The following is a 27,541-nucleotide window of genomic DNA, read 5'->3' as shown; positions in this document are numbered from 1 at the left end:
GATGCCTAGGCTGCACAGTCAAAGGCCTCAAAGGCCCTTGCTGTGTGCCTGGCACACCTGCATTACGTCCAATCCTCCAAATGGTTTTAGACCCCCTGCTTCCCTCTCTATTGCGCAATCAATGATCAATGACAATTTCAGCAGTGCTCTACAGTTTACTAGAAAACACATCATGAAAACAACCACAGTTACTTACCTTTAGCCTCGTGAACACATAGGACTTCATCAAGGCTGCAAAACCTTGTAGGCCAGCAGGAACACTGGCAGACCCAAGTCCTGCTAAAATATGCAAGAACATCCTAATTGATACCGCTGCATTGAATCCAGCCAGAGGTATAAAAAATACTTTGGATTAAGGTGTCTTCTCAAGAGAACTGCCTATAACAAAACGGGGCTTCGAATAAGGGGTCCTTCAAACTTTTGGACAATAACCAACTATTTCTAGACAAAAAGATTGAAAGATTGGTATCAAAACAAATAAATACATTTATCAACGAGCCGAACCTTCTCTTAGATGACCAAATTGGATTCTGGTATGGCTGTGGCGCAAAAGCAGCGCTGACTTTCACAATTGTTGAAACTAAATTGTACCTTCAGTCATAAATGGGAGGGGAGCATTTTTCTGGGCTTGCAATGTTAAATATTTCACAAGCAAATTTTCCTGCCACAGAAGGGATCAGTCAATTGACAAAGAGGATTTTCTCTTGAAATAAATTTACATCAACTTGTCTTATGCTTTGGATTAAAATCTGCAGAAGCCGTTTTTTAATTTTCAAGGCACTCAATCTCCTTTTTAAATCACTGTGCGTAGCCTAGGAACAGTGTCAAATCTACAAAAACAACAGATTTGTCCTATATGTTTAAAATACAAAGTTTGGCACTTCTTTTTCCTATATTGGCTATGAGGATAGGTCCGATACCACCTCTGGAAATGCTTGTTGTGCCCCATTGCTGGAAGTGTTACTCCCCCACCCACCCTCGAAATTTGGGTCGAATTGAACCCCTGATTACAACCCCAAAGTTACCAACAAGTTATTTTATAAAAGAACATTGAGAATTTTTCTCACAATCGATATATGTTTGAAGTGTGAACTGAACATTGGTTTCATACTTGTCAATACCCACATTTAACACAATGTGCATATAGCACACAGGAGGAGCCATGCACACCTAACAGCAATACTGAGAACAACACAGACGCCACACACAGCACACTAAATAACAAGCATTGGCATAGCCAATAGGTCTCGCTTTTGGGACCTTATAAGTATTTAGTTATGCAGCACAATATCCTTGGTGCAACAACATTAACTGTTGCATGGTTAAACACTTATAAGGCCCCAAAGGCGAGACCTATTGGCTATGTCAATGATTGTTTTAATAGTCTTTACAGAGCAACGAGACGTTCTCCAACTTACCAGTTGCATTACACTTGGTACTTGTGATAAAGGATTTGCACCAATTTCTAATCTTGATTCAGAAATCGAGGAAAAAAAGACCTCTATGGCTGAAAACATAAGTTGCCTTCCCCCCAATCCCCTCAAAAAATCCTTGCCCACTTCCATATCACCACAATTGTTAAAACAGGGACGTAACAAGTAAGACCTCCATGTAGAACGTTTTAGAAAACTGATATATGGAAAAGGGACAATGAAAGAAAATGTTATGTTAAGACCCAAACACACAGCAGCCCTAATCATTAAACAATAGCTGGCATGAATGTGAGGAATGAGAGGAGAGGAAAATGAGGGAAGGTGGAGTGACAGTAAATGAAGTGAAGGTGAGGCTGATATGAGGAGATATTCTGAGAATGAAGGGAAGGTGTACTATGAAAAGATGAAGAGGGGTGAGATGAGTTGAAGCGGTGAGGATGAGTTGAGAATGAGGCCAGGTTGAAGACAATGCTTAGATTGATGCAACACTGGGTGGAGGCCACATTGGGTGAAAGAAAGGTGTTGCAGGGATTCTGCTTTTGCACAGAACTATGCGTAGGAGACCAGGACCTCAGAGAATTGTGGTGTACCAGAAAACTCCCCTCAGAACCCAGAACCCCTTATCCGACTAGCTTAGTATCTCATTCGTTAACCTAGATCTAGCTAGGTGGTCCCACTGTATAGACAAACCAGAACAAGCGACTTAGATATTTCTCAGGAGTGGTGGGAATCCGAAATACCTGTTCGTACTTATTTATTAGTCCACAACATAATAATACAGACACGGTAAAGTTTAAAGAGTTTATTTTATAAACCTCGCATCCTAAGATGCAGTACTTTGGCTAACACTAGCAGACTAACAGTACAGATCAGAATCATGAGCATTATTACAATACCATATAGAATGAAAGGAGCAATCATACTATTAATGACAGTGGTGAGAGCGCTAGGTGGCGCTAGCCAAGATGGCCGCGCCGAGGTAAAGCTCCGTGATGCCTGACCCCTCGCATCCGTCCTGACTCCGTTGCCACTGTCCTGGGCGCACTCCGCTTTATGCCACCTGATAAAGAGCCATAGCCCTACCCTTGCTGCAACTTTGGGCTGATTTGGAGCCGTGGGGACTGAGCTCTACCGCCTGAGAGTGGCACCGTTGATGAGGCGCGCACTCGGCCGGTTCTTCGGCCGGCGGCGCCTGCTACGAGCGCCCGCGGCGTCACACGAGGGGTGCGGGCCGGTGACTGCTGGCGGTTGACCGGTGGCGGGAGGAGCTCGCGGAGAGGAACCTCGGCCTGCGGCGCACTGCGGGTGAGTCGGGGGGGGCGGCGGACCCTAAGCGCCTCCCCAGACCACCTCCGGCTGCGAGGCCCTGATCGGCGGGCGGATCGGCCCGGGCTGTGGGAGCTCACTTGTGGGACTGGGCCCGGCTACGCAGTTGCCGCCACCCGCTGCCTCGTTGCGATTTGACCTGTGGACCGGTGCGTCCTCCAGGAGACTGCCTCCCTCTGCCCTTCCCGCCCTCCTGCTCTGCACGCCTGGTGAGGATCTGCTGCTGGCGGGGTGACTCCCGCAGGGGCGCGGTCCCCCCCGGGTCTTGTGGTGGGCCCCCGCGCGTGGAGCGGTGTCGCGCCCTTGCACCCACGGCGGCGACCTGAAGGGGGCGTGACGCTGGACTGTCCCTGCCCGGCGCCACCTGTTTAAGGGCTATTGACGAAGGGGCCCCCCCCTGCCCATTGCCCCTCATCCTCCCTACCCGGCGAGGTTGCCCACGGAGCTGTGTCAGGGCTGGGGGGGGGCGCTTTACGACCTCTGCGTCCCGGGAGGGGTCTGGCTGTTGGCCCTGAGCTGGGGCGGTGGCGGTGCTCCACGCTGCTGGACTGACCCTGCGGATTGAGGCCGTGGACAGCGTTGGTGCGGCCCGAGTGTCGCGGCTTGCCTGGGGGCCGCTTCTGGGAGTTGCCTGTGGCGCGGGACCAGTGGCGGGGCGGTGCTGGCCCGGCCCCAGATCCGGAGGGTGAGACGCGTGGACCCGCCATGGGCAAGGAAAAAGGCCCTAGGCCACCGGCGGCGTCCCACCAGGCGAAGATTGACCGCTTTGCGACCCCAGACCCCCCGGGTGCCGGCGGGGGGGAGGCGCCCGCACCAAACAAGGACTTGGCCACCATCCTACACGCTATTGATGCATCTCGCACCTCTTTGGAGGGGATGGTTGGGGAGGTGAAGATAGATGTTGCGCTTCTGCGGCAGGATCTCCGCAACGCCACGGCCCGCATCACGGAAGCAGAATCGCGGATCTCCACGGCGGAGGATGACATTCATCAATTACAAGACCAGGTCCGGGAGCTCACGACCCACTCCAAGGAACTGCATAGGCGGGCGGAGGATGTCGAAAATTGCGCCCGCCGCAACAACCTTCGCTTGGTGGGCTTTCCGGAGGGGGTTGAGTCGGGTCGGGCCGACGACTTCCTGGAGGCCTGGTTTCAATCCTGGATGCCAGCAGACAGCTTGTCAACTTGGTTCGTGGTGGAGAGGGCGCACCGATCGCTGGCGTCCAAGCCTCCGGTGGGGGCCCCCCCACGCCCCTTTATTCTTCGGATCCTTAACTTCAGGGACAGAGATGCCATTCTGCGGGAGGCACGGGTGAGTGGCCCACTGACTTACAACAACCACACCATTATGATCTTCCCGGACTACACCCGGGAGGTCCAGGAGCAGCGCCGTTCCTACACGGAGGTGAAGCAAAAGCTGCGCTCCCTGGGCCTTCAGTACCAGCTTCAGTTCCCGGCCCGCCTCCACCTTGTCTTCCAGGGTACGACGCTATTCTTCACACCCCCAGGGCGGCCTGGACATGGCTTACCGAGGAGCGGCCTTTGCGACAGCCGGGCGGGGGGCCGTCCGCTGCTGGGCTCAGAGGCCCTGTCGTGGCTGGGTCCCAGCGGCCGCGGCGCAGGAAGCGCACGCGCTCCCGGCAGAGGCGAGGTGCAGCGGTCATCAAGGCCCGGTCTGTGAGCGCTTCTGGCAGACCAGTGAGAGATTCCTCCGCCTCATCTGAAGCCTCCTCCCGGGCGGCCGGGGGATCCTGGCGCCGAGCGTCGCCTGGGCCGGATGGGTCTCCGACCCCCCTCAACACGCACATTGACTCATCGGACCTTTCCCGCAGTCCCGCTATATGACTTTCTCCTTGTCTCTTGTATTCGCGGGGGAGGTGACGGCCTTGCCCGAGGGCGGGGGTGGGGGGCTCCACAATCTTGCGCTCCCCAGTGCCAGCCCAGGTCAGGACATTGTTATCCGTACTTCAGGAGGGGTCCACCACGCTCTTTATACCCGAGCGCCTGAGCTTGGGGTCTTGTGACTGTTGGTTCGGTTCGGGCGACAGATGCTTCTGGTTTCGAAGTGTAGGGTGGGGGGCGGGGGGTTGGGGTTTGGTACTTGTTTGATGTTTCTCCTTGTGAGACTGTTTTCTTTGGGTTGGGGTTGTTATTTACTGAGCCTTTCACACAGCGCTGCGCGGCGCGCGGCGTCGTGTCCCTTCATTCAGATCCACCTGTGCGCTCCACTGCCGCTCACCTTCCGCCACCGTCCGCTGGCTTCCCCCAATGGGAGATCCGTGGTCCCTCCGGGGCCTGTGCGCTCCGTGCCCCCTTCCGCTGGCACCCGGATCCAGGGGTGTCCTCCCGGCGCTCCCTGCCTGCCTCCTTCCCGGCGCGCTCCATACCCACTGCTGCCATGGCTGATTTGGCTCCCAAAGCCCAGGTGCGCAGCCTGTCCTGGAACGTGAATGGCCTGCTGGACCGGCTTAAGCGCACTGCCGTCCTTAAATACGCCCAGCGCGCGGGTGCGGATGTGCTCCTGCTTCAAGAAACCCACCTCCTCAGCGAGAACTGTCCCTTTCTGGCGCGCTTCGGGTATGATCGGGTGTGGCACTCCGGGTTCTCGCGCGGGTCGCGGGGGGTTGCGGTCCTCCTGCGCCGTTCCTTCCCTTTTGTGTTGGCCCGGGTGGTCCATGACTCCCAGGGGAGGGGGGTTGCGGTTAGCGGCACGCTTGAGGGCCGGCCGCTCAGCCTCTTGTCACTTTATGTGCCGCCCACGGGGCTGTCTCCGGCCTTATCTCTGACCGCGTCCTGGCTGGCGACTTTTCCGCCTGGCACTATTGTTCTTGGAGGGGATTTTAACGCCGTCTCGGCCCCACACCTTGACTCCTCGGGTCCGGTCTCGGACTCCCGCGCGGCGCGGGCGAAGCAGCTGGCCGGTTGGGCGGAGGCACAGGGCCTATGCGACGCGTGGCGACTCTGGCACCCACACATGCGGCAATATACACACACCTCGGCCGCCCACCACACTCAGGCGCACATCGACGTGATCTTTGTCCCCCCCGGCCGATTGTCTGGGTATCCAGGACGTCCGTATCCTCCCCAGGGGGATATCCGACCATTCTCCGCTTCTTCTGGGTTTGGGCCCCCCGCCTCACGGGGCTCGCCAAATGTGGCGCTTTAATGCATGGTTCCTGCAGGACAAGACGCTCCGTAGGGAAGTGGGGTCCGCGCTGGCACTCTACTTTGGCGACAACGACGGATCGGTCTCCTCGGCGGGCACCCTTTGGGAGGCATGTAAGGCCACGGTTAGGGGGGTTGCCAAGGCTCAGGTGGTGAAACATCGCCAGGCGCAGCTGCAGCAGCTCACGGCTTGCGAGGCTCAGGTGCTGCGCCTGGAGCAATCCATTTCTGACTCTGGCGATCCGGCCGAGACCCGGCAGCTGCGGCTCCTACGTGAGGAGATTCGTCAGCAGTCGCTTGACGCGGCCAAGCTTCTTTGGCAATTCTCGGTGGCGAGGGTATACGGTTGGGGTGACAAAAATGGGGCGCTCCTGCACCGGTTGGCCACTTACCCCAGGGCATCACGCATCCTCCCGGCGGTGACCGATTCGGGTGGCACGCTTCAGTCCTCGTCCGTGGCTATAGCGGACGCTTTCGCTCAGTACTATTCACAACTCTACCGGGCCCGGGCATCGGATCTGTCCCTGGCTTCACTGCTCGCCGCTGGTGATTTAAGCCTTCCCCGGCTGAGGCCGAGTGATTGGGAGAGCCTGGAGGTGCCTATCTCTCCCGAGGAGATCGGGGACGCGATAGGGCGCACGTCTGCCGGGAAGACCCCGGGTCCGGACGGGTTCCCGCAGGAGTTTTATGCCACCTACAAGGATCATTTGTTTCCACAGCTGGGTGCCCTGTATGCGGAAGCGGTTGAAAGAGGCTCCTTCCCCCCGGAGGCCGACATAGCCACGATTGTGGTTCTGCCTAAGTCCACTCCGCCGCCCAGTGACAGGTCGGCCTACCGGCCGATCTCTCTTATCAACACCGATATCAAGCTGTACGCTGCGGTCCTGGCCCAGCGGCTCTGGCCCCTCCTGTCGTGCCTGGTGCACCCGGACCAGTGCGGCTTCATGCCGGACCGGGGCACTCGCCACTGCCTCCGCCACCTTCATGTGGCATTGGCACACCGCCATCGCATATCTCCCTACCTCACTCTCCTGCTTGCCGACTTCGAGAAAGCCTTCGATTCGGTGGGGTGGCCCTACCTGTTCGACGTCCTGACCCACATGGGTTTCGGCCCCAAGTTTGTCGGGATGGTGCGGGTTCTGTATGCGCGCCCTCGCGCCAGAGTGCTGGTTAATGGGGCGCTGTCGAGAGCGTTCCGGATCGGTCGGGGCACGCGGCAGGGGTGCCCGCTCTCACCCCTCCTCTTTGCGCTTGCAATGGAGCCCCTTGCTGCCCTGATCAGAGCGGTCCCTCTCATTCGGGGATGGGAGTGGCCGGGCCTTGAGGCAGACAGGATCGCCCTTTATGCGGACGACGTTCTGCTGTACCTTGGTGACCCGGCGCGCTCGGGCCCTCGGGCTCGCCACATCTTGGGCCGCTTTGCCCGCGCCTCTGGCCTCCACCTAAATTCACACAAGTCCTCGTGCCTCTTCACCCATCCCGGGAATGCTTTGACTGGCAGACCACGATGGCAGAGCACGATTCCCCTCCACCGGCTGTCTTTCAAATACCTGGGCATCTGGGTCTCCCTCCTCCCGGAACTGAGCTGGGCACTCAACGTGGCCCCCTTAGTCAAGAAAGCCAAAGCGGACCTCATACGGTGGCACTCGCTCCCGCTAAACCCGTTGGGGAGAGTGGCGCTCTACAAAATGATGATTCTCCCCCGGTTTCTGTATGTACTGCAGAACACTCCGGTGTCCTTTCATGGTTCCGCGAGTTGGACGGGATGGCCACCAGATTCCTCTGGGGTGGTGGAAGGCCACGGCTGGCCCTGTCTATTTGCCGCCTCCCCACCTTTGACGGGGGGCTTGGCATGACCAACCTCTACTTTTATTACCTGGCCACCCGGCTTCTGGTCATTCATGACTGGTTTGGGGGAGGATGGTCTGACCCGGCTTACAGGGTGGAATTGGAGGCCCTGGGTTTTTCCAGTATTCAGGACCGCATGTACGGCGCCCCTATTCCTTCCTCCTGCCCCGACTTCACCAAGGCGATTTTCCTGGCTTGGCGGGCGGCGCTCCGCCACACCAGGTGGACCGGGAAGTTGACGCGTGCCACCCCCCCTTTGGCACGGGACATGGTTGCGGGAGGTTGCAGGGCTGGAGGGTTTTAGGCCATGGGATTTGCTCGGCATCTCCCAGCTGGGGGACGTATGGCGGGGGGGACGCATGTGCTCGTACTCGGAACTGCAGGCGCGCTTTTCTCTCCACCCGTCCCAATTCTATAGGTACCTTCAATTGCGACATGCTATACGGGCATACACCCCGCTGGACATCCGGCTGCCGGATCACAGCCCCCCGGAGGCTCAGGTTCTGATGGGTAACCTAGGGAGGGGAGGTATATCCAGAATATATCGTTCCCTTATTAACAATGCCCCCGTGCCCCGGGAGGGTCTGAAGGAGCGGTGGGAGGATTGGGTGGGTCCCCTGGACGAGATCGATTGGTGGGACGCCCTTATGGCTCCCAGGCTGGTGACGGCCTCCGCCAAGCTGAGGCTTATTCAAATCTACTATCTTCACACGGCCTACCTCACACCAGCGCGCCTGCGCCGTTTGGGCCTTTCCACTGACGCAGCTTGCCCTCGTTGTAGCTTTGACCCGGCTGACTTCATCCATATGGTGTGGTCATGCCCGGAACTGGAGGGGTATTGGCGTGGCATTGAAACTGATCTGACGGAGGTCTTGGGGTGGGAAGTGCCGCATGACCCCAAACACATCCTGCTGGGCATCACTGACGGCCTGGACGGCACACGCGCTGAAAAAGTGTTTCTTATGACGGCGTTAATGGTGGCGAAAAGGGATATTGCGGCGGCCTGGAAACAGCCGCAACCACCCAGTCTAACCAGGTGGAGCGCAGGAGTGGATTGGTGTGCGGCGCAAGAGCGGACTCTTTACCAAGCTCGGGGCTGCCACAAAAAGTATCGTAGGGTTTGGGGGAGATGGCTAGGAAATGTATTGCGGTGCGGGGTTCGGGCGGGGGGGATAGTTCGAGGGGGGGCGGAGAGGGGGAATGATTCTCAGACGGGGCTAATGTACACTGTTGGTCTGAAAGGCTCATTGTTTTTGTTGCATATGATAACAATAAAAACTTGTTTATCAAAAAAAATGACAGTGGTATACGGCCACACTCCTTTCACTATAATCTAATATATTATTATTATTAGACTATTAGAAGGTCTCTTAGGCTAACAGGGGGGACCCCATACCGTATAGATCAGCTTAGTAGAATCACATCAAAGGATCAGCTCTCACAGCATGCATCAGCTCTTCTTGTTCGAATGAATGTAAAACCAAACTGTTCTGCAATATTAAAGACGCTTGTCCTTCAAATATTGGCAGCTGTATGCATGATATGTCTAACAAGTGGTACGATCAATCCAAATACAACACTCTGTACCTTCTAGTGACCCAGACGCGTTCTTTGCATGATGTACAGACCAAGGGCACATTTCACGGTTAAGAATGAACAACAACAGTTCGTTATCCTGTAAGGCAAAGTCAAGTCAGCATTTCTAAAATGAATAACACATAACAACAGTGTTGTGTGCAGCGCAGCAGAAACGACAAGCTTGCTTGTTAACCATGATCTCGGTTATGCTAACTTAGTGTTGTAAATAGGGCGTGGCTTAATCCATCTCACACCCCCCCATGATCGGAGCACTAACCAATAGGGATACACTTATCAAGAACGCAGAGTTCAAGTGATGTAGAGCGGAACCAAGGGCATATAAGGTAAGTGTAAAGTCCGAGAATAAAAAAAATGTTCGTTTAGAAAATGAAAAATGATGGGCTAAAAATTAACAATTCTGGATGCAAGCAGCATTGACAATGTCAATCAGTCAATCCATGAAGGTATATGCACCATAAGTTGCGACTGCTTCCAAGAGGAAATCATTGGAGCGTTCCGCAAAAGTATCTGCCATCCAGTTGAGCAAAGGAAAGGAACACACATGTTCATCAATTATCGGAGCATCCAGCACCATAATAGGACAACTGTCAGTCTCCTCGATATAACTCCGTTCAAGGAATTCAATAGCTGCCTCTCCGATATCCCAGTTTCCAAGGACTCCGTGTGCAGCACCCAAAGCCATAAACCCGACACCAGAACAGTTGAATTCATGAGCCACTAAGGGACACATTAGTTCATCAAAATCCGGGTCAGGTGACGCCAAGTTTGACAGGCACAAGTCCAGAGCCCATTGGAAGGGACAATCTAGGCAATGAAAAACAGGTTGCACACACGTAAAAAAGGGAAACCGGAAAGACAATCCATACTTGACGCTTAATACCGCCAGTGGTAAGGTGCCGTAGAAATCAAGCATTCGGCTACGAAGATGGAGCAAGCGTAGCATTCTGTCTTTCAACTCCCGGTGTGCAGCCATATCGAAGTGCGCAAATCAACAAGAGGATTCCAGCCACCAAAGCGAGGAGCAAGGGGAACCCTCCGAAGACACTTGAAAAAATAGAATGTAAAAATGAGGGGATCTGGAAAGATGTCACGAGGCCGGAGCCCACAATTTTAAAAAAATGAACAAGGCCAGTCGTAGACGAAGCATTAAAGATAGTTTGAATCAAGGTTCCAAAATGGAGGGGGAGGTCGGTATTTAAAAGAGCTTGTACCTCAGTGCGTGTGTTCGCAACATTAAGAAGAAATGTTTCACGGGATGAAGTCAACGCAACCTCTTTTTTAGACAAAAGAGCCCTTATTCTGCTCATCCTATTGAACTCTGCGTTCAAGGTTGGAATCGCTGGCCAGATGGATATATCGAGTCGGCCTTGCGGGGGCGGGAAAAGGTCGTTATTACAGCAAACTACTTTTTGTGAAACAGTCACCATGTAAGGAATACCCACTAGCATCCCACAGCAAGCCTCACTATTTAAAAGCAAATAACTACCGTTGGCAAGCAGCTTAAAAGAAGACATTATAACTGGCATTGGAATCCCCTTTAGGACACAAGCTAAATTAGGAGCGTGTACATTGCAAGCGCCATGCAATTGTATATGTCTGCAAACAACAGAGTGATCAGGAGCGGAATTGCATTCTTCACCTTTCAAGCAAACTTCCTTGCCATCCCTCACGCATCTGCAAGTGAACGGAAGTGACCAAACTTCATGCAGAAACGCATCACCAAGTTGTTCATATCTGCCGATAGCATAGTGTTTCATGCACGAACTAAACTTGAACAAACTGAACGGTAAAGTTACTAATCCGTGAACTAACCACACGGCTGAATTTAACTCAGCTACAGAAAAAGGTAAAGGTTCTAATTTTTCAATGTGCAGCAATGCATAAGTTGCATCTTTCATGGACATGAACTGCTGTTTTTCAGTCAAATTAAACGGCAGGAACAATGATGAAATATTCATGTAATCCCAAGGGACTTTCCCTGCATTTAACGTTTGCAATGTCCATGCAAACTGCATAATTGAACGCAACTGATTTTGACCATGATACAACACAGATACATCATCTTGCACAATGTCTACGACAGAAGAAACAATATTATCTAATGTATAAATTCTAGAAGACAACGTATTAATACTATTATCTATCACAGCCAATACTTTTTCCATATTGGCCTGGTCAATAGCACGTAATCTACAAGCAGCTTCAATTTGCGACAATTTCCAGATTTCATTGTAAATAGCATAAGCCCATCGTTTAGATCTACCATTTACAGGACCCTTAATGAAATCATTCAAATCTATTTTTTCATTTAAACGTGACAAATGAAGCTTAACTGAAGTTAACGTGGAATGTTGCAGCCATGAGTGACATAACTTACCTACAGAGTAGGTAGTCACCGTGTGTGAAGATGTAAAATGAGGGTCAACCCTAAGTTGTGTATACCCCGGAGCCAAATCCAGAAATCGACGTTGACAGGAATCTCAGCTTGTTTGCCATACCAACCAACCCTCAGGATTCAATGTTGAAATATTGAAGGTGCCATTGGAAACAAGCGACTGCAACATATTAAGGGACAGATCTGAGTTATTTTCCCAACCAGGATAAGCACCCAAATCAGGGATCGAGGGGGAAATTAATTTTTTAGATATAGCCAATCCAAAACAGGTGGTCTGAAAAATAGATGAATTTAAAAATAAAATATGGTTAGGGATAAGACAGGCACGATGCAAAGCTTCTGTTCCTTGTACCTGCCACGGTTTAGTTCCCCAAACCGATTTAAGATCGATAGTAGCTTTCCATACGTCATAACCTCCAATAGCCAATTCCTCCATAAAGGATTTGGAATATAATAATTTTGTGTGTGTCAGTCTGACCTTAGAAGTGGGTTCTACCGCTAACTTAAAATAAAAAGACTGAGGGTTTGACACACTAAAATCCGAATAGTATGTGAATTTTTTCAATAAAGTGGCAGAGCTGCCGGGCATAGGGACAGGACAATGTTCCCATTGTATGAAATTAACAAAATTTCTAAATGTATTTGCTCTGTGTAGGAAATGTGTGCCATAATGTTGAAAACAAAACTGCTCATCATAGTTTGCAGTATTTAAATACAGGTCTTCAGCATCAAATGCAGCATAATATTTTAAATCAGAAAACAGTGCTTCTATTGCTTGTACATCCCGATCATCTGAGCGGATGTTTTGTTTAACTACATCACCCATAGAAGCACAAAAAACAGTTGGCACATTAATAACTTCGGTGGGACCATGAATTTGAAAGTTCACCGCATCCCAAGCAATCCCATCACGTATAGGCCAGGCGGTGATGTTCACAAACGTCTGGTCTCTTTTCATGATGTGTGATGAGGAATGGGGGGCCAAAGTTCCATCAATTAATTGAATTGTAGAACGCTCATTCAGGTAGTGTCCGTTGATAAGTCTAAAAAACACTACCACAAAGCCAATTGTCATGAATAAAAAAATACAAATCAGCACCAACCAGATGTAAGTCCAAGGTGCAACCAAAAAATGTCTCTTGAACCAGGCAAAAAATATAGAGATTTTGGAAGGGACAGTGGAAGTCAATGATTCAGTTTCAAAGGAAGAATTTGACTGGCTAAGTGTTGTTGTATTTAATAGGGGCAAAGCAACTTCTGTAGGATAAGCATACTCAGGATCAGCGGGCAAACCACCAGCAGTAGGTGGTGGATCAGTAACTGTAATCATCTCAATGGAAACTTCAGGCACGATGACAGAGGGTGGCACCACAACAGAGTTTTTCAGCATTGAAGGGCAGGAAACCGAAGGTGTCATACTATGGAGAATCGGCCACCCTGTGTAGCTTGACATTTTCAATTGAAATGTACCTTTTTTCTTTGCGACCAGGAAGCGGTGGTAAAACAACTGTACGTGTACCCAATACTCCAAGCACTGGGACTGGTGCACGATAAGAGGGGCCAAACTCCTTCTTGTTCTCCACCTTCTCACGGACCAGATCACCAACTCGAGGCAGCCAGCCGACCACCGGAATCAGGAGCGCTTCTTCAGATGTACAGGGCACGTGTTCCTTAGCTAGAGTGTCTCTTGCTTCTTGTAGATTCTGTAATACAGCACAGTGGTCATCGAGGTCAAAAGGCGCGGCAGCTGCCGCCATGTCTAGACCATCAAGGTCCGGAACAAACATTCTCACTCCAAAGAGCATCATGTACGGGGTCCGCCCACCCAGAGACCTTCTAGGGAGATTATTAAGTGCACGTTGGACGTCATACAAGTGGAAAAAGCCAGTTCTGGCCTGTACCTAACACCTTGGCTGTCAACGATTGCTTTAGGTCACGGTTCATCCGTTCCACAACACTATTGCCCTCAGGCCGGTATGGAGACGAAAATTTGACTTGGACCCCCAAACTTCTCATAGCCTCTTTGTAAGCCTTAGAGGCGAACGCCGGGCCCTGATCAGAGTGAAGGGTACCACACGCAAAACTCCCTATAAAGACACGCAATGCTTTGATGACAGTCCTGGCATCAGCACTCCTTTGTGGCCACACCCACAGAAAACGTGTGCACGAATCCACTGCAACCAAGATGTACTTGTATGCAGTATCAGAGGTAAAAGGACCGCAGTGATCTAAATAAACACACGCTCGTGGTTGATTAGATATATGCAGCTGCGTTGGAGGTGGACGCGCAACAGAAGAAGGTTTGATCTGCTGGCAAATGTCACAATTAAGTACATAAGCCCGCGCTTGTTTATACAAACCGTACCACCAATAACGTTGCTGCAAAAGAGAGACAGTAGCTGACACTCCAGCATGCGCAGACGCAACACCCTCGTGGGCAGCTGTTATCAAATTTGGTCTGCAGTCCGCGTTGGGAATCAATCTATCACCAACGTCGTTAATCCTCACTAATGGGACGTTATCAGGACTTAAGTGATAATGGTATCGAGAAGGAAAACCTCTAGGGAAATTTGTCCCTGTCGCAGAAGCAGCTATAGCTGCTAAGATGTCTGCATCTATCTTAGATTTTGATCTTGTAACTGCTGCTACTAAATATGTTGCCACTGCTGTTTTAGCTGCCTCGTCAGCCAAACAGTTACCGACAGCATGGACACCAACTTGTTGGTGACCAAGAGTGTGAATTACATCCACAAGTGGCAGACTCCCTTTGAGTTCCGACACTCGAGCCCAAATCGTTTTATGCTTTACTGAGCAACCTTTGGAATCACGAAAACCATTCATAATCCAAAAAAGTATATTGTCGTTGTAAGATTGAACACAATAGTAAGAGTCACTCACTATAAGAGTAGTGACTCTGTGATCAGCAAACTCGAGTGCAAGCACCAGAGCACGTAGCTCCGCCAGTTGCGCGGTACAATCACCCAATGACTGCGTATGCACTGCATCAGATTTGAACTCTCCATTCACGAAAGTACCAACTACAATTGCGCAAGCCGCTGAATAAGCGTGCCTTGATCCAGTTGCGGGTTGCGCCGACCCGTCAGTGTATATGACACAATGGTATTCCTCTATGGGGCGCTATGACTGTGGAGCTGGATGAACGAATTCATACTCCAAACTCTCTTGAGTCTGCAACGCTGCGTCAAAGATGTATTCGACGTCCGGCGAAGCCAAGGAGGCTGCCCATTGTATCCACCGTGGATGCAAAGCCTTAGAATTCGGTACACTAGCTTTAGTGACTGCTTCAAGAGCAGGAAACGGTGTTACCTCCAGCATGCGTTTTCCTTGTGATAGCGCTCGTTCTTTCAGGATCGCCATCTGAACTGCTGTCAAGACTTTTTCAACAGTGGAAAATCGCAGCTCAGCCGAAGTGTACAGATGAGATTTGTAAGCAATGGGGACTGTGTCACCCTCATTGAACGTTAAGTACATGAAACCTTCCGCGCCTGGAACAATTCTAATGACCAGGTTGGTGTGGTTGTCACGAGTTTTTAGATATTTAGCTGTAAGAAGATCAGTTTGCAAAGTATATAATGCCAACGAGTGCTCTGGCAGCCAGCAAGATCTGGTATAAGGTGGTTGTATCAAGGCATAAAGTGTCTTGATACGCTGGGCATAATCAGGAATGTAGGATCGACCGAAATTCAGAAAACCCAGCAAGGATTGTAGTTTTTTCAGTGTCGTAGGGATACGAAGGTTTGCGCATCTCTCAAGGAACTGCGGTGCCAAGCCTCGACCTTCATTATTGAGTTCGTACCCCAAGAACAACACTGTAAATTCAGCAATGTGCGACTTCTTAAAGTTAAACTTGTAACCGAAGTCTGCAAACATAGTCACTATGTTATCCACACGAGCAAGGTGTGGAAGCAACTCGTCGTCTGTCAGATAGATGTCATCGACATACGAGTATGCTTCCGGGTCTACCATCTCTAAGAGAGAGACCACGCGAGCGGCAAAAACTCCAGGGCTGTTTTTATAGCCCATCGGGAGCCTCTTGAACAATTTTTGTTTGCCACCCGAGGTGAATGCTGTCCACTCATAACTAAGAGGGGCCAGATTATGGCAATAAAAGCCATTGGACAAGTCAAGCGTAGTTTTGAAACGTTTTCTCACAAGACTATCTACGAGAGCCGAACTATGAGTATTTTGTACCGCACACGTCCGGCAATGTGAGTTAAAATGCCGGTAATCCAAAACTAGGCGGTACGACCCGTCAGGCTTCGTTACAGTGAATAAAGGATTATTCATGGGTGACACACATGTCTCAATTACTCCTTGATATGCCAATTGTTCAAGGATTGACGCGACGTGAGGTCTAGCCTCGCGACGCATGGGATATTGGGGTTGAGGCTGGGGATCGGATCGCAATGGAATCTCGTGATTGGGAGAACATTTATCCCAGCCAACCTGATTACGATATAACGCAGGCGCAAGCACCTGCGCCCACTCCCCGGCCAACCTAGTAGACTCCTCCATGGGCACTGCGTGCCCAAAGGAAGGAAGTATAACTTCCTCTCCCCTATGGGCGTCTAAAATGAAAGCCGGAGGCCAATCTTTCTCCGCCAAAAGAATATCATATGTGGTGGTAAGATTATCCCCAAAAAACACTATTTCAAATAATCTTTCCGGGGGGGCTACGCGAGTATCAGCAGTTTCGACTGTCACATAAATGTCAGTTGCTGTCGCCTCCAGAAATGGACGCAATGCTTCCCGCACTACTGTAACTTCTGCCGCGCTGTCTAGCAGCGTTAGTGCCCATGTCAGGTTCCGAAGCTGTGTCCTGACCATCTGAGGCATATCTCGCTGAGATAGCAGCAACTTTCTTTTTCTGAAACGGTGGACGCGGTCTGGCAGCGTCTTCCTGCTTGCCTTTACCGTCAGTCTGGCGGGGCTGGTCTCGACCTTGAGTGCCCCGTCCTCTTCCACGTTCTCCACCACCAGAGTGCGAAGTCGATGTTTCCTGTGAAGAACGAGGAGAGCATTGTTCAGAAACCTGAAACCTATCAGGTAAGTTAATACGAGTACGATCGTGCAAATCATAAGTGCGTTCACTATACGACTGAACTGGTGAGGCAGGACGAGAAACCTGTTTCTGTTGCTGCTTCTCTTGTTTTTTGGCTCGCCAACTTTGTTTGGGAAAGTTGGGCTTTTCGTCTTTTGTAGACGAACTCACCTTAGTTTGTTGCACTACATCAGGAATTTTGATGGTGGGTTTCACACCTAAGGCACTACGTCCAACCATCCTATAGGCTTTTGCAATAATTTTTGTGAACTGCCTAGGCTTATCGGCATCAGCCACAAGCTCCAGCATATTACCAACTTGGAACTGCATGGCATCTCCTTTGAGGTTGCCCATTACCATGGAACAAACCACATCGAAACTGTCGACAAGCCTCATTCCCAACTCAATAGCTGCCTCCGCACCATGACTTTCTTGAACTTTCTTGATGACGGAGGGTAGTACAGCCATAGACGGAGTGCCGTAGCACTTCGAATATGTAGCAGCAAAGACCTTGCCCCAATTGTCACAATCAACAAGTTCAGGGACCAGGTCTTTCGGCAAAGTAATGGTGAGTATCCTGTGTTTATCCACAGGTGTAGTGTTTGGAAACACGGCTTCTAATTGATCAAATTTTTCCGCAAGCCAGTAAGGAAATTCATCCTTACTGAGGGGACGCTTGCCGACAACCGCGTTAACCATAACAGGGCTAATCACCACCGCGTGATGGTGATCCGCCCCGTGTCCAGCAGCCGCAGGTGCTCCCACCTGAACTGTGCGTGACACATACTGCACTAAAGCCCTATGGACCGTAATCAGGGCTGTGTGTAGTGTTCTTAAATCACCCACTCCCACCGTCAGGTAGCGTGGGTGTGGAGTATATCCGGCCAGTACCGCCATGTAGCCCCTGCAATTGACAACGGGCCCATTCTCGCCGATACGACCTCATGGGGGAGGGCGCCATTAAACCAAATTGTATGCTGCCAGGCAGAAATAGGAATTTCTAGAGTCCGATATGGGGCATAAGCCGCAGGAACAGCCGAGGCTGTATATTCGTGGAACAAATTATCGTCCGTATCCACCTCCGCAAAGGTCACCCATGAGTAAAACAACTCACACGGGTAGGTGGTTTCAGCACTGACCACAAAAACTACGGACATCCCGTCATCAGGTACCCCATGCGCCCTCAAATGAGCGCGCAGAGGAACCCTACTATGAGCGGGAATATTAACCGCCATAAGGACTCCTTAAAGAATAACAACGATTTACACAGTAGCACTTGGGCTCAAAAATTTTAACCTTTTTAATTTTCAAGCTTGATAGAACCTTTAGTCTAAACCTAGGTAGGTTAAACCGTCACTCAAGTTTTCCGGAAACGAGAGTGAGGGTTGTGGACTAAAACTAGCACTACTAAAGCGTCTCAGACGTTAAGACCAAACGTTAGGTGCGCCATGTTGCAGGGATTCTGCTTTTGCACAGAACTATGCGTAGGAGACCAGGACCTCAGAGAATTGTGGTGTACCAGAAAACTCCCCTCAGAACCCAGAACCCCTTATCCGACTAGCTTAGTATCTCATTCGTTAACCTAGATCTAGCTAGGTGGTCCCAATGTATAGACAAACCAGAACAAGCGACGTAGATATTTCTCAGGAGTGGTGGGAATCCGAAATACCTGTTCGTACTTATTTATTAGTCCACAACATAATAATACAGACACGGTAAAGTTTAAAGAGTTTATTTTATAAACCTCGCGTCCTAAGATGCAGTACTTTGGCGAACACTAGCAGACTAACAGTACAGATCAGAATCATGAGCATTATTACAATACCATATAGAATGAAAGGAGCAATCATACTATTAATGACAGTGGTATACGGCCACACTCCTTTCACTATAATCTAATATATTATTATTATTAGACTATTAGAAGGTCTCTTAGGCTAACAGGGGGGACCCCATACCGTATAGATCAGCTTAGTAGAATCGCATCAAAGGATCAGCTCTCACAGCATGCATCAGCTCTTCTTGTTCGAATGAATGTAAAACCAAACTGTTCTGCAATATTAAAGACGCTTGTCCTTCAAATATTGGCAGCTGTATGCATAATATGTCTAACAAGTGGTACGATCAATCCAAATACAACACTCTGTACCTTCTAGTGACCCAGACGCGTTCTTTGCATGATGTACAGACCAAGGGCACATTTCACGGTTAAGAATGTACAACAACAGTTCGTTATCCTGTAAGGCAAAGTCAAGTCAGCATTTCTAAAATGAATAACACATAACAACAGTGTCGTGTGCAGCGCAGCAGAAACGACAAGCTTGCTTGTTAACCATGATCTTGGTTATGCTAACTTAGTGTTGTAAATAGGGCGTGGCTTAATCCATCTCACAAAGGGAGATGTGTGTGGTGTGTATAAGAATGTGTGAGGCTGAAGATGAAAGGAAGGTGAAAGGAGGGTGAGGTTGGAGGTGAAGGCGAGACTGAGCAGATGCTGAAGTGAAGTTGAGGTAACTGCGGATTGTTATTGACTCAGTACTCACTTAGGGAATCAATCATCCTGGAGCTGGCGTGTGGGATCCTTCAGAAAGAGTGGAGGTGGATGCTCTCAATTCCAGAATATTAATATATGTATTTTATCAAAAAATTCACTAAAGGGACAAAGATCAGTGCTACTGATACAATTTCTGCCTTTGCACACGTTAGCTGTATTACACTACTAGCACCTTTAGAAATGCACTTTTCTGTAGTTGTGCTTCAGAGCAGAATATATAAAATCTATAATAAAATGGTTTATGAGCTAATGGGCTTGGCAATATCTTGGAATCTCACTCTCTTTCAATAACACTCATAATACGGGGTATAGCAACAGTGAGCAAGTTCCACACAGTAGCAGGATGTGCATACGTTCAAGCACGTTCGACAAGCAGGAGATATTCTGTAGGCGAGTTTTTTTGGAAGCAATTCAAACAAGCTTTGTGAAGCACAGACTTCCTATGTAAAAACAAACCCAGCATGTAACCATAATCACGCAGGTGTTGATCATGCTGTCATCATAGCTTTCATTTTAATTCACAACTTTGGAATCAGTCAAAGTCGACATTTTCTATCATAAACTTAAATTGTTCAAGCTACCTCTCAGCTACTGAGTCCAATTAGAAAGATGAAAAACAAAAACAAATGTAATCAAATAGGGTGAAACAACATTTGAAAGCACGCTAGTAATTTTCTTTATAGTTGCTTGCTTTAATACAGTTATTAGGAGCCTGGGGTTTAATCATTGCTACTGGCAAAGTATCCACTGGTATAAACAGGTCTGCTTCCTTTGTGTTCTGTTCTTTGCCAGATTGAAGCGTCATACATTATTAACATTAGAAGCCTGGTGAAAGGGGTTGGACTGCAAAGGACGAAAACATTTCTTGAGGCACTCCTCAATAGAGAAAAGTCCAGAAACATTCCTTTCAAATCACCTTTCATTTGGACTGGAACAAACTGTTTTTGTTATGGCATTAAGAGAAGTTCAATTATTACAGCAGAAGGGAATAGAACACGCAGCTTTTATTTGATTAAGAAAGGCGATCTGTCACAAAGGCAGGAAATAGATCAGAAATGCCGGGGTGAATACAGCCATTGCAAAAGCTGGCGCGATGGTGCGTGCGCGTGCATCGCGCTAAAAGTAAAAAATATTAAAAAAGGGGGATGGCATTAAGAGAAGTTCAATTATTACTGCTGAGAATAGAACACGCACCTTTTATTAGATTAAGAAAGGCGGCCTGTCGCAGAGGCAGGAAATAGATAAAAAGTGATGTGGTGGATACAGCCGTTGCAAAAGCTGGCGCGATGGTGCGTATGCGCGCCTCGAGCTAAAAGTAAAAAAAAAATAAAGGGGGGATGGCATTAAGAGAAGTTCAATAATTACAGCTGAAGAGAATAGAACACACAGCTTTTATTTGATTAAGAAAGGCGGTCTGTCGCAGAGGCAGGAAATAGATCAGAAATGACGGGGTGGATACAGCCGTTGCAAAAGTTGGCGCGATGGTGCGTGCGCGCGCCTCGCGCTAAAAGTAAAAAAAAGGGGGGGGCACGTGTGTCAAGTGGCGAGCAATGCACTTAATGAGCCATGACAAGCCAGATAGCGCGTAACTGTGCGCGTAACCGCAAGCTTGAGGCCAGCAAAAGCGTGTGGTCAGACTTTTAAAAGCCCGCTTACTAAATGTCTCGCCATGCAGCGCATGCGCTGGCTCAGGCGAGAGATAAAAATCGCCAACTGAAACAAGTGGAAACGATGAGACACAAACAATCAGCTTAATTATGCTAGTGAAAACCCATTGAATAAGCATTACAATCAAGCTGGTCTCCTTTTTATTAAGTAAGAAGTACTTACTGTAGAAATGGAGACATGTGCAGAGACCCTTGTATTGCACATTTAAATCACTCAAAAAGCCAATTCACCACACCTCCTAGTATTCGCCACTGAGCACCCCGAATGTCCAAATCCCTTCCTCTTATGGTGTTTGGGGGCATAAGACACAACATTTACATGGTATGTGAGCTTGAACAATGTATTGGTGTGCAAGTATTGTTATTGAGAAAATCTGTTGCAAGCGTCATCTTTCAAACCCTGCTTTAGAAAGGCAGCTTTGGTATTTGAACAATTCTTCAAGCTGAAGGCTTGATTGGTACCTGTGGCCTACAGAGCAAGTTTTCCCAGTACGACTACATCCGTGCTGGCCTCACTTATTGATGGGAACCAGCATGTGAAGACATTTACTGATGAAATGACAGTTCTGGTTATTGCACATGAATGACGCGGTAATGACAGAAAAGCAGATTGTAATTTGAATTGCGTTCCTGGGTACGCCGCACATTATCTGCTGAATCTCTGTAAACATTGTATTGTGTTGTGTTAGTATTTATATATGCTTCGAAAAGCCCATGTAAGTCCTGAAGTGTATTTAGTGTTGTCAATTGCATTATTTATATAGTGCTCCAAATTAGTGTCTTTTCACATTTTTTTCAATTACTTGATTTTTATTTGCATGTTTTAATCTCTGCGTAAAATTCTATTTTAATGTGGGCTGAACACTTCAGCAAAGGCAAAGCAGAGCAGAACAACTGTGACTGGGATTTGATTGGACACACCTATGTGGTTTGGATGGATGAGAGAACGTCTTTGGGTTGGGAGGTTTGGCTGGTGGGCAGAAACAGCTCTATGGACAGAAGAAGAAAATAAATAGAATAAAGGTGGATGTATTCAAAGCACATATGAACAAGTAGGACATTCTGGCTCTAGAATCTTACTTACTACCAAGTGGTCAATTAATACACCAGCCTTTTGCACTCACACTTCATCAAAGGATCGTTCAAGGTCCAGCACCTGTCTCATAAGCTTCATTTTTGAAGGGAAACAAACTGTGGCAAGCCTGGAAGGGAGCCTCTTGTTTCAGTTATGTTTGCAGGGCTTGGGTTACTGTTGACTCGTGATGCAGGTGGCATGTCTACTGCAATGGTGAGGAAGCTGCCTGCATGTGAGGTGAGACTCTATTGTTACTTTTAGTCTTCGCACTTAAATTTTTTTTTTTTTGTTAGATGCTGTTTACGGCTTCTCTGACAGTGTTCTGTGGATGACTCGTCCTTCCTGCACTAAGCAGATAATTGCTTACCAAGTTCCGCGCTCTGTCGGAGGTACAGTGATTAGGGCTGCCTCACAAACGTTTGCATATTTTCAAGTTAATTTCCACTGCTATTGGTTAAAGCAGCTCTTTTCTGCTAATCCCTTCCCTAGCTTTCCAAGGCGTCAGAGGCAGACCGGCTCACTGAGCCACTCTTGGTTACTCAGCGATACTGATTCATTTTGCAACATTTCATCTGTCAGTCTGTTAATTCTCAAATGCATGATGACAAGTGGGCAGATAAGATTCTTACTGTTTCTTTAGCTGTCAGTGCAGTATTTCGCGGGCATCTTGTGTTGCTACAGGTGAGCATTTGAAGAGCAGCCATTAAAAAATAAGCCCACAGAGCGGCCCCGGCTTTACCCCTTCTACCATGTCCAGGCCATGGCTTAGCAAGAGAAACAGGAAGAATCCTATCAGTCCCCTTGTCATCATGCATTTTGGAATGAACAGAATGACAATTGCAAAATGAAACAGACTCGCTGAGTAACCAAGAGTGGCTCAGTGAGCCAGCCTGCCTCGGAGGCCTCTGGAAAATTAGGGAAAAGATTAGCAGAACGGAGCTGCTTTTACCCGCATGGGATCTCTGAGAACAAAGGAGATATAGCGGCTCCGGCTCTACCCCGCCCCCTCCTCCATAGGCCGTGCAGGCAGAGGCAACAATGAAGGAGCAGAGCAGCCTCTAGGAACTGCGGACTACTTCTGGCCCTGAATTTCCCTGCTCCCATTAAAGCGCTCAGTGAAGCTGGTTCCTATTTTTGTTAACAAAAAAATATAAGGAGCAGTTAGTGCTTCGACCCGTAGAAGGCGAGCTTCTTGAGCTGCAGGGTGTGAGCCTCTTTAAGGGCAGCCATTAAAACATCAGCGCCACCGTGTGCCAGCCAACAGCGAGGAGAGGGTGGAAAGAAAAAGTGGTGCAGTTTAAGAAAACATGAGGCTCTTATCAAAAGGATTTGTGTAGCAGGGGCAGTCGTCAGGGTGGGAACAAAACACCCACAGGGAGGGACAAATGTGCAATATATACCAACGAAAACTATTGAATTAGTAAAGGCAGACCAAGCAACCTATGAAAAAGCGGTAGGCATGGGGTGGGTGTGTTCAAAAGCCACTGACAGAATACAGCATGCCTTGCAGAGCAGCGCATGCGTGCTTCCTCCAGGCTTGACCTAAAAATGGCTCCCTCCACGGCAAATTCGGCTCGCATCCTTCCGGTCTCCCAGGGAAGCGCCCGATGTGGCTAGTCTGGCTATGGACTCCTCCCTGACATTCACTAGGAACGGTGCATTTTCAGGAAGGGCACCCGAGAGCAGACATGACTTCTGCAAGTCCTCCCAAGTCTCCGCACACTGGACTGTGGACAAACATCACAAGTAAGCCTGGCCTTCAACCCAGCGACGAACTATCCCACACAATTATACATTTCATCCATGCATTGTATAAGTTAATAAATCCTTGTATTTAATTTTGTTTTGCACAGGAGCAAGCATTTTTATTGTTTTTGTCTTTGTTTGTGTGCAAAATGTCAGACCTATTGGGTGTGCTAGTATTTTTTTTTAATGCGCACAAGAATAAATGAGTCGCTGGGTTTAGTCTTCTACAGGCCTATATTTTTTTAATCAAGCAAAAGTACTATGCATAAGCAGTCTACTTGTGCATGACCACTTTATAAGAGACAGTAGTAGATTTAATGAGGATGTGCTACAACTAATAATAAATATTTTGTTCTCGGCCTGAGGTTTAAGTGATCTGATGATCATGAAACAGAAGCGCTAAGGGTGGCAATACCCACTAACAAACCTCTGCTTCTGGGTGGCTTCACAGGAAACACAGATTTCTTTCAGGACATTACAGCTAATAGTCATCTCTTCATAGTGCCTTTGTAAAATGGCCTTTAGGTAGGACATCACCAGGAAGAGAGCGTGTCTGGGCCATGGCACATTTTCAATGGAAATACTGTTAATTTCTGACTAATGTTACCCAGGACCACTGTGAGAACAACTTTCCAAGCGGATTCTTGTGTGTCTTAGTATAACCTCCACCAGTGTGCTAAACTGCATAAGCCACAGTTTAAGTGCACAGTAATAGGTCACGTTCATGTTCTACATGGATGTTCATGTATATTTTGTTTTCACAGAAAGGACTGCTTGTCGTGTGTGAGCTATATTTTATGAAGCAACAGATAATCTACAAAGGGACTGTGAACTGCGTGGCTTAAATTGACCCATTATTTTCGGATTTCAAGAAATACGTGCAGCCAAGCGTGTGAAGACACAACAGAAGCGTGCTCCATAAGAATTATTCAAACAGCCCACCAGTAAACATAATACAAGTCACACACTAGCAGTGTGGCGCTCGGGTAATGATAATTTGTGATTAACAAACCGCACATATACACCAAGTGGCTTATCAGTGAGGCGGTTCGGATTAACTTAAACATTTGCTCTGCTCTTTTAGTTTTTAATACGTCCACAGTTTGTAGTACTAAGATAGAGCTATCAAAATACTTCAAGCTTCCCTAGCTAGCTTCTTTTGACAAATGACGTACAGTAAGTTCAGAACTGACTGCTTAGAATTACAAATGCAAGAAGAAACTAGCCAGCAAACGGAACCCTCCTCAAGGGAGATTTACTACGCCTTCCTGAACACCACCTCCAGATGGAGAGCGAACTCGGAACCTGTCCTGAGTCAGCGAGAACAGGCAGAAGCAGCAGAGCACGGAACAGAGAAGGATGCCAACAGACCAAAGCAACTGAGTACCTTTCTGACGATGCAGCTGAAAGCCGAACGGAGATTGGGAGAAAGTAGACCCAAGAAGGGCGTAATTAGCTTGACGTTTGCCTGATGTTAAAATAGCCCACCAATGGCGGAAGCCTTGCTGATGCGCAGTTGTGTTTCTCTCTTCTGTGATGGGTATTAAACACTCCCTCCAAACCAAAAACAAGCATTGGCCGCGTGGCCGTAAAAGTAACGGCCGCGAAAGTGATCGCGATCACGGTGAAAGCGAAAGTGATTGCGATCGCAAGGACGAGCAGTGATCGTGCTGGAAGGGGGGCAGATGGCGGCTGCGTGCGTGCACTCTCGCATGAACGTAAGCGCTAGGCCACCAAAAGCCTGTGTCAGCACTTTGAAAACCCACACACTAAATTTCTCGCAGAGCAGCGCATGCGCTGGCTCTGCGAAACCTAAAAAGCACAGTAGCACTGCACCAACAGACCAACCTCTTGTATCACAACTTGCAGGAACCTTTACACAGCACAAAGTAAAACACAGAAGTAAATTCACAAACACGATTTAAAGAACAGGTAGTACTCACAGCACAGGCATAGATAGTTTCACTTTTCATGGCACTGCCAGGCCTGGGTCGGACTCGGACACAAAATAGTCTGAGGCACCAAAATAAAAGCGCCCCCTATCAACAAAGCAGATAGCTAAAAAACAAAAAGTGGTAATAGTAAGGAAATTAACAGTAAAAACTATTCACCTGACCTTTAACCGGTCCACAACTGCTAAAAAACCACCCCACACACTGGCCTGTCTGACCAGCCCATCGGGAACTGCCTGATTGCCCTTTAGGCCAGCCCGACCCTGCTGGCAACCCTCGCGGGGCAGCACCTGCAGCACGCGCTGCATTTGTTCAAAGCAGAGCCTTTCAAGAGCTCTACCTAAATCATGCCACCACTGGAGGACGGGTGACAACAGCACATCGTTTTACTTTCTTAGTGTCTATTCATACAGTTTAACTGCTGCTGCCATTGTTCTGGGAAATATCTTTTTAGTATGACTATTTGTTTACCAAAGCGTTAATTTTAACCCATTAGCTATGAGATTCTCATATTGTGTTTGAGAGGTAAGAGAGGTGGATCTGCTCTCTCACCCACTGCCCTGTTTAATCCTTGATTGCCCACAAGAAAGAAGGTAGAAAATCAGGCACTAAAGTTTCATTTACATTGAGACGTCTGGAAAATGGCACCATGACATATAATGAGGGCCACTGGAATTATGCATTTCTCCAGCTGCAACGTTTTCCACATAATCATACATTTTCTTTATTTAACACAGCGCATCTTCTGCTGCATAATGTGAAGATTGCACCATAAAAGAAATGTTGTTTCTGCTGAAACGGATCGAAAATGATTAAATAAAAAGTACTACACTTTATTCTGAGCAGTGGCGGACCCTCGGCTGATGTTAGTTGGTCACCTCTCAGTCCTAGATTGGTCTATTCTGGTGTTAATAGGGCCGGCGCTAGGCACAGGCAAGGTAGAAAACTGTTCAAGTCAAAAACATGGGGCCCCACTTCAGAGTGAAAGGCCACACCATCTATTAGCCACCATGCTCTCCGAGGGCCCCCTCCCCCATCCAACCAAATCACAAATGTATTTTGTAAGCGAGGTGTCTTGACCTGATTAGTCCAAAGGTGTGGTGGCATTGCTGGGGGTGTAGGGGTGGGGGAAAGGAACCAGTGGTTGGGGAAGTGGTTAGGACCAAACAGTCTACAATTGTGTTTGCTCACGACGTTCAGGGTGGGAAAGCGTCTCACTTAAAAACCTGTCCTGAAGCCTTGTCTATACCCTTGCTGTTTCGGGTTGCCAGGCAACAGAAGGCCCCTTTGTTCCAAAGGACCAGCTGGACATTATCAGGTGAGGAGAGGTGGGTCTGGAGTTTATTCGTGCCACCATGGCTGTACCTGTTGTGTACACAAAAATATGAAATATAGGTTTGCTATAGTTTACTCCTCTTTGCACTACTAGCGCTCATACGAAACCAACATGTGTGTGTGTTTTGCAAAGATTGTGACAACGTTTTTATTATACCACAGTTAAAATGTGTACTTTGCTAGGTATATCTCTTTGCTGGGATGCTTTCACCCACTTTAACTGTGTAAACGTGATTATTGTCACCCCTCGCAGGCCAAGCAGTGAACAGCACTGGATCAGGCTGCAAGGTCCAGGAGTGGGGGCCCCTTCCCTGAGCCTTGCAGCCCTTATCCTGGGATGTGAGGCCCACAACAGAGGGACCGTTCACCTTGGTTTCGCAGTGTT

This window comes from Triturus cristatus, chromosome 7, assembly GCF_964204655.1.
Source record: "Triturus cristatus chromosome 7, aTriCri1.1, whole genome shotgun sequence".
Lineage (NCBI taxonomy): Eukaryota > Metazoa > Chordata > Amphibia > Caudata > Salamandridae > Triturus > Triturus cristatus.
This window is presented reverse-complemented; position numbering follows the sequence as displayed.